Source organism: Pan troglodytes, chromosome 9 (genome assembly GCF_028858775.2).
Source record: "Pan troglodytes isolate AG18354 chromosome 9, NHGRI_mPanTro3-v2.0_pri, whole genome shotgun sequence".
Lineage (NCBI taxonomy): Eukaryota > Metazoa > Chordata > Mammalia > Primates > Hominidae > Pan > Pan troglodytes.
In genome coordinates, this window is record NC_072407.2 from 59,058,699 (window position 1) to 59,075,252 (window position 16,554).

General features: G+C 34.3%; 1 pseudogene; it reads right to left on the bottom strand.

Annotated features, from left to right (window-relative positions):
- Window positions 1-7,314: 7,314 nt before the first annotated feature.
- Window positions 7,315-13,518, bottom strand: LOC100609912 (olfactory receptor 5G9-like; annotated as a pseudogene).
- Window positions 13,519-16,554: the final 3,036 nt, after the last annotated feature.

Sequence of the window (16,554 nt, forward strand, 5' to 3'; positions counted from 1 at the left end):
ACCTCAGGATTTCTTATCTCTTGAATGAGAATAATTTCCACTTTGCAAAGTTTTTTTTAATAAAATAATTTTTAAAGGGCTTACATCACCTGTTGCTAAAAAGTTTTATAATATTATTTTCTCTTAAAGAGTGTTCCAATACCCCCATTAACAGCAGCATTTTGCAATTACCATTATTATTAATATGTAAGTATTACCCCATGAAAAGGAAGTAAGTTACTTTTTAGATATTTTTAAATTCCTGAATAATTAGAGTAAAATACAAATCATTCTAAACATTCTAATCTGTGGTCGATATTAAAAGGTAGAAGCAGTCATTTTTAAAATATACATATTTTACTCACTTTTATTTATTTGGAAAGTAGCAAATGACAGACTAGAAAGTATTTTCAGCTAATGATATGCCTTTTTTTATGATCGTTATGTGATATAAGGAGCTATTAAGAATGTTCGATGATGGAGTCAAAAGCTCTTAACTATGTGTTTCTAGAAAAGATATGCCATAGTTCTGTTACATGTCATTGGAAAGTTATTTTCTCTCTTTATATTTTAGTTTCACAAATCAAAAGATACGAATGTGAAAGTATATCAGCAATTTTAAAGATTGATGTGCCATTAACTTGGAGGATCTAATGAAAGCTCCGGTCCTTTCCTGTGGAATAAATGTGCATAGACCTTAACACACAAACTTTGGACTTCACGGCCCTCCAAAATTCCAAGCCTAACATCTTAGTAATGCTTTCAATTAATAAAGGAAACCTGAGACAATTTTGTTATCTTAATTGATAAGTTGATGCTGCCATCTAGTGGCAATGCTTAACAACTTAAGAAGAAACCACGACAGTGTTATTTCGCTGGGAATACTGTTTACCCTTAAACGTATTCTGTATTCGCTGAGAGCATGTTAACAAGAGTTGACTTAAGAGTTAAAGATATACAATATATTTCTTAGTGAAATATTTTATATAAACTTAGAGTAATTTTTTAATTAAAATTTAGTTTTGAAAAATATAATCCTTATACAAATCTGATAATTTCTCAGGAAAAGAGTTCTACAGAAAGTTGTCACTGGAGTAACTCAGTTGAATTAGTTATTTCTTTTCCTTCACAATTTCTTACCTAAGATTACTAAAAGGAAGGAGAAAAGGATGTTTCATAAAGAATATGAAAATGTATATTTCATGAGTACTGAAAGCAAACATTATAAAAGCAAAATTTAATGGGTTGGGAAATTGAACTAATATTTAAAATTAGGTTTTGAAAACTCAGGATATAAGGTCATTTTGAGGAAATCTTTACTAACAGAGAAACTGGAGAAAGATGAATCAACATTAATAGTTAATCTTTCCTTGCATTTCTTTCCAAATGGATCTGAAGAAAACAAAAGCCTGTTATGCTCCGTTGGGTTCAACAAACTTTTATTGAATAACTACTCTGTGCCAGACACTGTACAAGGCTCTCATGATAAACAAGTAGTAGCTCCTTGGGACATATGATAAGGAAGAATTCCTCTATTTCTAGGTAAATAAAATTGTGTTTTAATCAGGAGCAGATGATGTCCCATGCCTTTCCAACATCCATAAAGATGACTATATGAATATCAATAATAATAAGAAAAAAGTCAGTAATAACAAGAATAGAAACATCATCCAGCACTTCTAAATACTCTCCTGCAATATCTTATTTAATTTTGATAGTAATACAATGCCCTAGATAATGTTATCCCCATTTTATAGCTAAGAATACAAAAAAATTTCTATAAATTATGTGTAATTTTGGATACTGATTTTATTTTGAATTTTGCAGAATGTAGCCTCACTTACGTAACCTTAATATAGTTGTGCCATTCATATTTAAATTTGTGAATATAATATAGATATTAGATTCTCCAGAGAGACAGAACCTATCAGAGATAGATAGATGTAGACACAGATAGAGATATAGATGCCTAAGAGGGAATTTATTAGGGGAACTGGTTCATGATTATGAAGTTTAAGTCCCAGGCAGATAATCTGCAAGCTAGAGACCTTAGGATGCCAGTAGCATGGCTCAGTCCAAGCCTAAAGGCCTCAAAAACAGGGAAGCTGATGTTGTAACTCTAAGTCTGAGGCTTGAGGACTGAGAACCTGGGACCACTGGTGCAAATCCTGGAGTCCAAACGCTGGAGAGCCTGGAGTTCTGATGTCCAAGAGCAGGAAAAGAAGAGTGTCCCAACACTAGGAGAGAGAGAAAAAAATAGAATTTGCCTTTCTTCTGTCTTTTTGTTTCATGCAAGCCCCAAGACGATTGGATGGTGCCTGCCCCCATTGAGTGAGGGATGATTTTTCCACCTCAGTCTACCTACTCACATGCCAATCTCTTCTGGAAACACCCTCTCAGACACACCCAAAAATAATTATTTACCAGCTATCTAGGCATCCCTTAGTCCAACCAACTTGACACCTACAATTGACTGTCACATCCTCCTCTCTCTTTCTCTCTCTCACATACTCACACCATGCACACACATCACTGAATCTAATAGTATTAAAAACAATCTTTTCCTCTCTCTTTCTTCAAAACATCTTTAAACCTTTTTCTTTCTTTCCTCAAAGTTCCATTTTAAATATGTTTGTCTTCCCAATCAGATGTCCCTTTTCCCTTCTTTTGGCAAAAAAAAACCACTCTTTTAGTGGTTCTAAGATAACTTGTCCCTCCCACACCTGGTGTGGCTGTCAACCATGAGGCCCTGAATCTTCAAACCACAGAGGTAGGCCCCTGATCCAGGAGAATAAGTCAGTTGGAGGATACCAGTACTCTGGACACAGCTAACAGGCAAGTAGAAAAAAATTGGGTCAATCAAAGACAGTTTTTGTTTCTTTTGAATGGTGTCAAATAGTGACAGAAAAGAAATGAGTAGAAAACTTCTCCTAACTATATTGTCCCAATTTTATTTTCCTTTAATGAGCTAAAGCTTAAAAGCCAAACCAATAGTCGACCAAAGGTGTTACATGGATGTTCTTTCCCTACCCACCCCCAAAAAAGGGATTTTATCAGTTCAGATTAGGTTTGCCTACATGTGATAGGAAATTTAAAATAGCAGTAACTTAAACAAGTGGTTTAAACTTTATTTTTCTTTCTTATAAAACGAGTAAGTAAACAGCCAATGTAGGGCAGAAAAGGCTGCTATACAGTGACAGGAGCCCAAATGTTTCCCCATAGTACAAAATGACTGCCACTGAATCTACATTTAGGTCACAAAAAGGAGACAGGTGACAGGAAGAATGCTAACCTAAACATCTAAGGAGACTTCCCAGAAGAACCTCACACATTTTCTTCTTACATTTCAGTACTTTGTCATGTGGCAACAGCCACATACAAAGGAGACTGAAAAATGTAGTGTTCTATCTTGGTTGCAATGTGACCAGCTAAAAATGGGGCTTCCATTAAGCAAGAGGAGAATGAAAGATGGAATTCCTCTTTAGTAGTATTTGCTACAGAGGTAAATGTAATTTATTTGGCTTCTTTTCTTCTTAGCCATTTTTTCCCCTTAGATGATCTTCCTTTCATGATGGCATTTGTATGATAGCTAAAAGCACAAGTTTTGCTGTCTGAGGACCTGAGTTAGAATCCCAACCCCACTGTAAATAAACTGTATGATCCTGTCTCCATCATGAGATATATTTGATCCTTCTTTTTTTGTAGGGTAATGATTCCTAGCTCTTCTTTTTTTGTAGTAGTGCTGATCCCTAGCTCTTCTTTATTTGTAGTAATACTAATCCCTAGCTGGTTCGCCATTAAATGCACACTTCTCTCCCTCCAAAGGAGAAAAGAACTTTTCCTGTCTCATTTACTGCTGTATCCTCAGGACTTGGAATAATGCCTGCTAATCAGGAGTCACCATATACATATTTTTTAACTTAATTTTGACAACTAAAAATCCTCTTGTGAAGAATATCTAATAGCACATAATTTATTTTAAAATATTTAGGATTTATTTAGTTAAAAGCAAGCTAAAAATAACATTTAATATAAAATCCTATAAAAATCTTGTAAAAATATATATACCTACATATAAGAAAATGCTGGAAGAACGTAAACAATGGATTTAGCATAGATTATTTATACAAATAAAATTACATGACAAGAACGTGTGTTTTTCTAGATCCCATTGTCTTATAAAATAAACTATCTGCATTTTTATATTTCAGAATCCTATATATATGGTACAAACATATAAATTTTAAATAGTAGAAAAAATATCTATTTTGATGTGTATTACCATTGTTTTCATATGTGAGTAGTGAAATTACATGTGAGTTTTACTTTCTTTGTGTTCTGCTTTCCAAACATTCTCTAATAATTTTAGGTCTCTAAAAGTATGTATTTATTGCTTTTCCTAGGCAACAAGAGAAAGTATTTTTTAATTTAGGCCCATATATTTTATATTCTTATTAGGCCAAAGACGTTTTGATTCAATTAATACATTAAATTATATAATAATCTTACTAAGTGGAACAATTTTCTCATTTCAAGAAAAATTTTGTTTACTACTTTTAAAATATGGTAAAAACTGTGGTTGGAAAAAGTGATTTCTGAAATCTCTAAGAGGGTGCAAAGCCTCTCATCACACTCAGGCTACAGACAGTCTGTTTTCTGTCAACATCATTAGATTTGCCTTCAACCCATTATTTTTGGCATTGGAATTGCTCAAGTGCAATTCAAGGAGACTGCAGTTACTGACCCATTGTTCTGAGTCCAGACAAGACCGCTTTCCATCTGAACATGTCTATTGGTCCCTCCTTCAATGAGACACCCATGAAATATTGAGAGCCTTGGGGAAAGTAGAGTGTCCACACGTATCATCCCAATGTGTTCCAGGGAAGTTTGTAAACACTGGAGAAGATCTGATAGCACCTGATTCATTCTGAAATTGGGGTTCTGTATGAAGAGTTATTTTAGATGCACAGGATCAGCTCTGCATCCACTTTTCTTGACCAGAAACTCTTCCTTAATTTCAAAGAAACAAAAAGATGCTAAAACTATTTTAAAATTTTGTCTATTATATTTCTTTTTCAATTTGGAAACAACAAAAAAGGGTCACATGAAAATAGGCTGTAAATTTTCTGTATTTTAATTTACCTCTAACTTTTCCATACCCAGTGCCTCTGAATTTTAAAAATTTTTCTATTTTACTATTCACTTTCTTGCATTTTATTTCTAGTTTCTATAATAAGCTATTCCCACTTATTTTTACCTAAAAGAACTAAGAAAAAAACTAAATATCAACAAATAAAGTAATAGCTGAAATGACTTAAGAGTCAAATACACAGAGAGTCATCTGAAAATTATTGCCAGGATTTGTCTCTGTATGAAATAGTAAGACTCTAGGGTTTTTATTTTTATTGTTGCTCCTCTTTTCCTTTATATTTTATATTTTCTGTTATAATGATGATTTATTTTGTTTTTAGAATATAAAAATAAAGAAAATAGGCATAAAATAAATTCAAAGGAATATAAGAAAAAGAATTCCTTTTATTTAAAAAATTATTTTTAAGCAAAGTAACCTTTTACATTTTCAATTCTGTAGATGGGAATGGGGAACACATGTTTTTTTCCCAATAAATCACTCCTGGTGTGGACATTTACATTATTAAATATAACTAGTGTGCCAGTAAAAACAGTCGCTAGATGGTTCTAATATTCATTAGACTTTATCATATTCCTAGTAATGAAGATTTTGGGGAGACATATAATTGTTCTGACTCTGTAGGTAACTAAGAATTTTTATCATTTATAGAAAGATGATGAAATGGAGGTTTTTCCAATAGTAAGTAGTAAAATAAAAGTCAGATGGAAGCATAGAAATATGCCATCCCCTAAATTTTGCAAATGGCTTAGTATCTTGGGATGATGACCAGGAAGTCTAACTATGTCTGGAAGCTTTTCCTTTTATCTATTTTTTGTTCTTGATGAGAATTAAAATTGTAATTTTCTTTTTAAAAAACTTCTTTTTGGTAATCATCCTCCCCATGGCAGCTTTTACTTTTTTTATTATTATTATACTTTAAGTTTTAGGGTACATGTGCACAACGTGCAGGTTTGTTACATATGTATACATGTGCCATGTTGGTGTGCTGCACCCAGTAACTCGTCATTTAGGATTAGGTATATCTCTTAATGCTATCCCTCCCCACTCCCCCCACCCCACAACAGGCCCCGGTTTGTGATGTTTCCCTTCCTGTGTCCATGTGTTCTCATTGTTCAATTCCCACCTATGAGTGAGAACACGCAGTGTTTGGTTTTTGTCCTTGCAATAGTCACTGAGAATGATGGTTTCCAGCTTCATCCATGTTCCTACAAAGGACATGAACTCTTCATTTTTTGTGGCTGCATAGTATTCCATGGTGTATATGTGCCACATTTTCTTAATCCAGTCTATCATTGTTGGACATTTGGGTTGGTTCCAAGTCTTTGCTATTGTGAATAGTGCCACAATAAACATATGTGTGCATGTGTCTTTATAGCAGCATGATTTATATTCCTTTGGGTATATACCCAGTAATGGGATGGCTGGGTCAAATGGTATTTCTAGTTCTAGATCCCTGAGGAATTGCCACACTGTCTTCCACAATGGTTGAACTAGTTTACAGTCCCACCAACAGTGTAAAAGTGTTCCTATTTCTCCACATCCTCTCCAGCACCTGTTGTTTCCTGACTTTTTAATGATTGCCATTCTAACTGATGTGAGATGATATCTCATTGTGGTTTTGATTTGCATTTCTCTGATGGCCAGTGATGATGAGCATTTTTTCATGTGTTTTTTGGATGCATAAATGTTTTCTTTTGAGAAGTGTCTGTTCATGTCCTTCGCCCACTTTTTGATGGGGTTGTTTGTTTTTTTCTTGTGAATTTGTTTGAATTCATTGTAGATTCTGGATATTAGCCCTTTGTCAGATGAGTAGATTGCAAAAATTTTCTCCCATTCTGTAGGTTGCCTGTTCACTCTGATGGTAGTTTCTTTTGCTGTGCACAAGCTCTTTAGTTTAATTAGATCCCGTTTGTCAATTTTGGCTTTTGTTGCCATTGCTTTTAGTGTTTTAGACATGAAGTCCTTGCCCATGCCTATGTCCTGAATGGTATTGCCTAGGTTTTCTTCTAGGGTTTTTATGGTTTTAGGTCTAACATGTAAGTCTTTAATCCATCTTGAATTAATTTTTGTGTAAGGTGTAAGGAAGGGATCCAGATTCAGCTTTCTACATATGGCTAGCCAGTTTTCCCAGCACCATTTATTAAATAGGGAATCCTTTCCCCACTTCCCTGGTGGTCTAGTGGCTAGGATACTTCTTTATTTATCAAGCTGTAGATGAGAGGTTTCAACATGGGGATGTACAGAACACCAACACTATTTTATTGAGTTCCAGGTAAAAAGTTGCACCTGGTCGAACGTAGCTAAAGAAGAGAGACCCATAAAAGATGGAAACAGCTGTTAAGTGTGAATAGCAGGTGGAAAAAGTTTTGTTCTTCCCACCAGCAGAGCAGATCCTCAGAATGTCAGTAAGGATGTAAAAATAGGAGATTATAATGGTCAGGCTACTGACAACTAGTACAGCTCCAGCCACAATGAAAACTAACAATTTATTGATCCGGGCGTCAGCACACACGAGAGAAAGAAGGAGAGACACGTCACAGAAGAAATGATTGATAATGTTGGAGTGAAAAAAGGGAAACTGAAAAGCAGCCGTTGTGTGAGTTATGGTGTTGAAGAAATCAGCTGCATAAGGTGCAACCACCAGCTGGATGCACAGTCTCTATTACACGGCCACTGAGTACAACAATGGGTTACAGATGGCCACATAATTGTCATAGGCCATGGAAGCCAAGAGAAGATACTCAATGACTACGAAGAACCCAAAGAACCACTGCTGCAAGGGACAGCCCAGGAAAGAGATGGCTTTCCTTACAGCAAATAAGTCAGTGAGCAACTTGTGGCCCACAACAGATGAGAAGCAGATGTCCACAAAGGACAGGTAGCTGAGGACAAAGTACATATGTGTGTGAAAGCAGGAATCGAGCCAGATGCGAACCATCATGCCCAAGTTTTCTGTCATAGTAATGAGGTAAAAAAGGTAGAAATGGTAAGAAAAGGAAGACTTGCAGCTGAAGATGATACCTTAAGCCTACAAAAATGAATTCTGTGATCCTTTTATATTTCCATCAGCCATTGGTTGATTTTAGTCTCTATAGTGAGAAAAATAGAGAACTGATCGTGCATTCAACTTTGATTTTTTAAAATCATAACATATTGCACAGGAAAAGAAATATAGTTGGAACTAACTTAGAAACATTGATATTTTTTAAAAAGCCCAAATAAAATGCTAGGACATTAGATATATCACAGTTCTAAAAAATAGTATGGTTTAAGCGTTTTAAAGAGAAATTTGGGACTTAACTAAGAAATGGTTAAAACTTTATAAACCTATATAAATTAATCACTACCCTTACAGATTATAGGAAAAAGCATTATTATTATTTCAATCAAATTTGAACAAGAATTTGATAAAATGCAGCTCTCAAGAAGAACTTTCCAAAACTGGAAAGAAAAATAACTATTTAATTTAATACAAAGAATCTTCCAGAAAAAAAAATGTGTGTAGTGTTAAGACATTAGAAACATTCACATTATAATCAGACACTATTTAAAGATGTCCATAACATATGTATTTAACATTTATATTAAAGATTGTAAAATTCTAAAAAAAAAAGATAAATATAAGTACTGTAGTAAAAGTAGAAGAAATAACTGTCACTATTAGCAGGCAAAATAATCACCCACATAGAAAACCTAGGAGAATCAACTGTTAAGATAAATTTTTAGAAAAAAATAATAAAAGCTTAACAAGGTAGTAGAATAGAAAATCAATATGGAAAATCAAAAATAATCAAATGTAAATTATCTCAGCAAAAATCATATTAATCAACTGGAATTGATAAAAAAAAACCACTATTAAGCCTAACAAAGCATTTTCAAGATTTCTATGAAGAAAAATACAAATAATGGAACTTTAATGAAATTTAAAAAAATGACAAAATAAGCCAGAAAAACATAATATTTTTGTTTTTTGATCTCTTCTGGATCAAATGACTTAGTCATAAAGAGTCTTTTTCTCTTGGAAAAAATAAATTAGCTCCTATTGGGAAAGTAAAAATCTAACTGGCCATTCTTCACACTGGACCAACAGACTTAGATAAATACAACCGCAGAGTCAGCAGGAAACAAGATTTCTCCATAGAATATTTTGCAGCTGTAAAGTGTCCCAACAACACTTTTCTTTGAGTAATTACTATTTTATTACTCAAGAATGACTTTGTATTCTAAAATACTAGGCCATCTAATTTTCTTTTAAATTATATTAGTAGATAAAACAGCTTACTCTCTTCTAGAAGATCTAAGTCACCTTGACATAGCAAAGCAGTCTAATTTCCAACACAGATACAGAACATCAAACAAGGGGCTTCAAGATGCAATATTCCACATTTACCTTAACTTTGTAATTCCTAAGGAAGAAGGACCCTGTGTCTGCTTTGTAATTTGAAACTGATGTTGACTGCTTTATAGACAACCCCACTTTGCTTGGTGTATATCAAAAATTCTCTTGGTATAAATTTTACCTAAACTCAGCCCTTCTCAATGATCCTATAATAACTATCTTTCCTTCATTTAATGAGACATCCGTAGTTTATAAGCTGTGTGGTCTCCCTCATTGTGATGGATCAATAAAGGTGATTTGGTGAGAAAAAGGTTTGCTCCTGGTTTTCTCAGGCTATTTGGGTTAAGATACTCACCAAATTATTTTACAAATTTAATGTAGCTCCAACCAAAATCTAAACATATCTTAATAAAACAATTTGATTTAAAAATGTATAAAGAAGAAAAATGTTCAACAATAGCCAACACAATTTTGAAAAAGAAAACCAAAGACAAAGGATGTGTTATGCCAGGTATCTGCACAGATTATAAAGCTACCATAATTATAACAACAAGGTGTTGTTCCTAGACTATACGGAAATATGAGTAGAAGACCCAAAAGCAGATTCATGAACATATGCCAATTTAACATAAATGTTTATTTCAAATTGGGAAAATAATGATGAATTAAACATAAAAGGTATTATAATATTTGAATGCTTTTGAAAAAATAACAAATATTAAAACTCTACCTTACACTACCTAAATTAAATAATCCTAACTATAAATATGTGACAAGATATAATAAAGATAGCATTACAATTTTCTTGTAAGAATGGTCTTCTTAAATAGTACATAAAGGTCATTTAATTTTTTTTTAATTAGCTACATTTATTTATATATATTATTATACTTTAAGTTCTAGGGTATATGTGCACAATGTGCAGGTTTGTTACATATTTATACATGTGCCATGTTGGTGTGCTGCACCCAGTAACTCTTCATTTAAATTAGGTATATCTCCTAATGCTATCCCTCCCCACTCCCCCCACTCCACAACAGGCCCCGGTGTGTGATGTTCCCCTTCCTGTGTTCAAGTGTTCTCATTGTTCAATTCCCACCTATGAGTGAGAACATGTGGTGTTTGGTTTTTTGTCCTTGCAATAGTTTGCTGAGAATGATGGTTTCCAGCTTCATCCATGTTCCTGCAAAGGATATGAACTCATTCGTTTTTTATGGCTGCATAGTATTCCATTGTGTATATGTGCCACATTTTCTTAATCCAGTCTATCATTGTTGGACATATGGGTTGGTTCCAAGTCTTTGCTATTGTGAATAGTGCCACAATAAACATACGTGTGCATGTGTCTTTATAGCAGCATGATTTATATTCTTTTGGGTATATATCCAGTAATGGGATGGCTGGGTCAAATGGTATTTCTAGTTCTAGATCCCTGAGGAATTGCCACACTGTCTTCCACAATGGTTGAACTAGTTTACAGTCCCACCAACAGTGTAAAAGTGTTCCTATTTCTCCACATCCTCTCCAGCATCTGTTGTTTCCTGACTTTTTAATGATTGCCATTCTAACTGGTGTGAGATGATATCTCATTGTGGTTTTGATTTGCATTTCTCTGATGGCCAGTGATGATGAGCATTTTTTCATGTGTCTGTTGGCTGCAAAAATGTCTTCTTTTGAGAAGTGTCTGTTCATTCCCTATTTAACAAATGGTGCTGGGAAAACTGGCTAGCCATATGTAGAAAGCTAAAACTGGATCCCTTCCTTACACCTTATACAAAAATTAATTCAAGATGGATTAAAGACTTACATGTTAGACCTAAAACCATAAAAACCCTAGAAGAAAACCTAGACAATACCATTCAGGACATAGACATGGGCAAGGACTTCATGTCTAAAACACCAAAAGCAATGGCAACAAAAGCCAAAATTGACAAATGGGATCTAATTAAACTAAAGAGCTTGTGCACAGCAAAAGAAACTACCATCAGAGTGAACAGGCAACCTACAGAATGGGAGAAAATTTTTGCAATCTACTCATCTGACAAAGGGCTATATCCAGAATCTACAAAGTGCTCTTACAATTCTTTAAGCTGCATCAATTATTTACTTAAAGTCTTCCTACTTTTATGATGTAGGCTTTTATCATAAACTTACCCCTTAGTACTGATTTATTTTCTATTGCATACATTTGGTATATAGTGTTTTCTTTTTAACTGTTTCCTTTTGAAAAAACAAATTCTTCTTAACTTCTTCATTGGCCCAATGGTAATTCAGAAGCATATTGTTTAATTTTCATATATTTGCATAGTTCCCGAAGTTCCTCTTGTACTGATTTCTAGTTTTATTCTATTGTGGTCAGAAAAATGTATGTGATATTATTTCAATTGTTTTTAATTTTTTGAGACTTTTGAATTTTTTGTGGCCTACTAAATGGTCTATAAGGAACTCAAACAATTTTTAGCAAGTAATGGGCAAAAGCTCTGTATAGATGTCTCTCAAACGAAGATATACGAATGGCAAACAGTTATATGAAAAAAATTACTCAACATCACTAATCATCAGAGAAATGCAAACCAAAACTGCAATAAGATATCCCCTCACTCCAGTTAAAATGACTTTTATCAAAAAGTCATGCAATAATGTGTGCTGGTGAGGATCTGGAGAAAGGAGAACCCTCATACTCTTTTGGTAGGAATGTAAATTAATACAGCTACTATAGAAAACAGTATAGAGCTTCCTCAAAAAAACACAAGTAGAACTACCATATGATTCAGCAATTTCACTGCTGGGTACATACCCAAAAGAAAATATATTTGTATGTCAAAGAGCTATCTGCACTCCCATGTTTATTGCAGCACTAGTCACAATAGCCAAGAGATGGAATCAACCTAAGTGTTCATAAGCAGATGAATGAAGAAAATGTAGTACATATACACTACAAAATATTATTCAGCCATAAAAAGAATGAAATCCTGTCATTTGCAGCAACATGGAGGTAACTGGAGGACATCATGTTAAGTGAAATGAGCCAAGCACAGAAAGTCAAACATCAATGGTCTCATATATTGGAGCTAAAAAAAAATAAACACATAAAAGAAAATATATATATATATGATGGAACACTACTCAGCCAAAAAAAGGAATTAGTTAATGGCATTCACAGCAACCTGGGTGAGATTGGAGACTATTATTCTAAGTGAAGTAACGCAGGAATGGAAAACCAAACATCATTATATTCTCACTCATAAGTGGGAGCTAAGCTATGAGGATGCAAAGGCATAAGAATTACACAATGGACTTTGGGGACTAATGGGGAAAAGGGTGGGAAGGGAGTGAGGGATAAAAGACTACAAATAGGGTGCAGTGTATACTGCTGGGGTGATGGGTGCATCAAAATCTCAAAAAAATCACCACTAAAGAACTTACTCGTGTAACCAAACACCACCTATTCCACAATAACCTATGGGGGAAAAAAAAGAATATATAAATGTGTCTGGAAGGATATATACCACATGAGCAGTCATTAGCTCTGAGAACAAAGGGGCAGGGAACCCTATTTGAGTGAGTAACTAAAGCTAGCCCTACTTACAATTTTAAGATTTTGTTACAAAGAGAAAATATACAGTTGATCCTCAAACCATACAGGAGTCAGGAGCACCAACCCTCTAAGCAGTTGAAAATCCACGTATAACATTTGACTCCCCAGAAACTTAACTACTGATAGCCTATTGTTCACTGGAAGCCTTACTGATGCTAACACAGTCAATTAACACATATTTTGCATATGTTTTATATACTGTATTCTTGCAATAACATAAGCTAGAGAAAATAAATAGTATTAAAAATCTTAAGAAAGAGAATATGTATGTATTATTCATTAAATAGAAGTGGATCATTTTAAAGGTCTTTATTCTTGTCTTCATGTTGAGTAGGCTAAGAGGGAATAGGAAGAGGAATATTTGGTCTTTCTGTCTTAGGGGTGGCAGAGGTAGAAGAGGTGGAGTAGATAGAAGAGGGGGCAGGAGAGACAGGCACACTGGGTATAATTTTTGTTTTAAAAAATCCATGTAAAACCAGACCTCCAGAGTTCAAACCCATGTTGTTCAAAGGGCAACTGTACATGCATTATATTTGTAATTAAAAACAATCCAAAACCTGACTAAAAATAATGAAAATCAAAAGCAATTCCTTCAAGTATTTCAGCAATTAAAAAAGAAAATAGCTGCAATCAGCCTAGTATAAAAACAAGAAGCAAGAAATGTGTAAAACCCAGAAGGTAAAGGATGAGAAACAATTTCAAAATATGCATTTAGAGTTCTAGATTTCTAAAATTCAAAGAAGCTAAGAGAGCCCCACCCTCATCCTTTATAAATAAGTGAGGCTCCAAGATGTCTCACCCAAGACTATAGAAATGGTGGCAAATACAAAATCACTTTCCACCATGCAGTGCTAAAGACTGGATATGACTGAAGCTACAGTGAATATTGTACAACAACAATTGTAAAGTATTCATGACCTACCAGACTGTGCCTCAAGTTCTTCACAAATGACCATATATTTGATTTCCACCCAAACTGGGATAAGAAATATTTGGCCCACCTCATTTCACAGAGCAGGAAATCAAAACTCTGTGGAAGATGATGAAGCAGTCCTAGCACTGCTACTTCCTTAGGGTGCTGAGATTAAGATATTGCCATGTCTGAATTTACAGCCTCCATTATTACTTTACCACTGTGGCATTCCATCAGGACATTACAAAAATAATGGGAGATCTTTCAATGTCCCAATCCAAACCTGTATGCTGTTTCTGAAGTATAGAATCCATCAATTCAAATGCACATTTAACAGTAAAGAGGCTACTACAAAGAAAGCAATGAGATTCCAGATAAATTTTGTGTAGGGCCCAAGTTAGCTTAAATACAGCAGCTCTCAAACACCTGCAAATTAAGCTCTTATTTATAGTCATCTCATTACCTTTCACACCTCATGCCTTCATGGTGATGCAGTGTTCCATACTGATGACACCACTCCCAGAATGGGTGCGGAACCTCTCTCCTGTTCAGGGCACATTCATCTATAAATGTGGACTAAGGAAAAGAATAAAGTTATTTGGACTTGAAGACAAATTTAACTTGATCATAGCCCCTTTGTGCATCTTACAAGATTTCACATTATTGTTGCTAGATTTTAATGCAGTATTCTAACCAGTTAATATCTGACATTGGATATTCCTCCATGTCACATTTTAAATGTCAATCATTTTCATTTTCCTGTAAATACATTTCATTCATTTTTGTATTCTCAAAGAGTAAACAGAGAGACAGAAATGGATTTTAAAATTGACCTAAACTTACATTCTAATGAAATCTTTTCTTCTTTGAAGATAACAAAAAGGATTAAAATTTAAATGGAGTAGAAACTGTACTCCTTTTAAATATGCATTCTATCTCCCTCCTCAACCTGTGACTGCACAAAGAAGAGGTCAGACTTTCTGGGAGTTACTTGATTTTGTTCTTAATCTTCTTCCCAATAAACTGGTAAAATTCCACTCTGGAATAAATTCAGCATCTTAATCACTTGTATTAAAATTTGCAGGAGCAGTTATATCATTTTTCATTCTGGAAGAACTTATGTCCCCAAAGTATGCTATACCCTGGGGATTTCATCGTTAAGAGAAGTAAATTAAGATATTCTTGCTGTCTTCAAATGCTGTTTCAAAATCCACTGGGATCAGTTTATTTGTTTTCTGTGTTTGACTGGTAAACTTTTCCCCCCACTTCTTTCCGAAACAGTTAAATACTTACAGAGTAAAACTTTTGCACAATGATGTAACAACTGCTAAGATTTCCCAACAAGAAGTACTGCAAAATTTTTGCAACTGCTCAGCCAAAGTATACTACACTAGAGGATTAGCCACAAGTATACCTTAGACCCCCACTTCCCAAATGCCCTGCTTCTAAAAACTCTGAAACCAAAAGAAACGAATGCAGACAGAAACATTTACATAAGGTGTAATGTCGTAATATTGAGGAAGAAGTCAAATCAAGAATAATTTCAGTCATTTTCAAACTTTGCCTTCAAAAATCTTTATCAATTCATTCATGACTGCTTAATCACCTCACCCTTTTTCGATACCAATGTCTTTGGGAAAATGTTCTCTCAACTTAGGTATTCTCTTTCTTTTATTTATTTATTTTTCACTCACATGATGTATGCTGAAACTTAATCATCATCACAACACATGTGCACTGTAAGTCACTACTGGTTCTTCATCCTCATCTCCTCTTCTCTTGCTTCAGTAGAAAAAAAACACACACAAACACACACACGTAAACACATTTTTTCTTATTTTTTAATAACTTGCACATTAGGTTCTTTTCCAAATACAGTATCCTGCCCTTTCTCTGATTATGACGCATTATTTCACAGCTGTGTATAATTTGTTTTTTCTTTCCTTATCCTTGAATGAGAATAGAGGATTAATCAATCCATAGGGTATTCACCTAGTGGAATTTGATAGCAGTAGAGAGAACTCTTACCCATCACATTAAATGCTCACAACCTGAACTTCTAAACCTCTGGATTATACAGCATTGTTTTTTACATTTTATTTTATTTTAATTTCAACTTTTATTTTAGATACAAGGTGTACATGTGCAGGTGTTTTACATGAGAATATCGCCTGATACTGAGGTTTGGGGTATGGATCTGGTCACCCAGGTCATGAACATAATACCCAATAGGTAGTTTTTCAACCCATGCTCCCAGACCTCCCTGCCCCGTTTATCAGTCCACAGTGTCTATTGTTCCCGTATTGATGTCCATGTGTGCTCAATATTTAGCTCCCGCTTACACAGGAGACCATGTGTTATTTGGCTTTCTATTCTTACATTAATTTGCTTAGGATAATGGCCTCCAGTTCCATTCGTGTTGCCACAAAGAACATAATTTCATTTTTTATGGTTGTGTAGTACTCCATGGTGTATATGTGCCACATTTTCTCTATCCAACTTACCACTGATGGGTACCTAGATTGATTCCATGTCTTTGTTCTTGTGAATTTTGTTTCAATGAATATATGAAT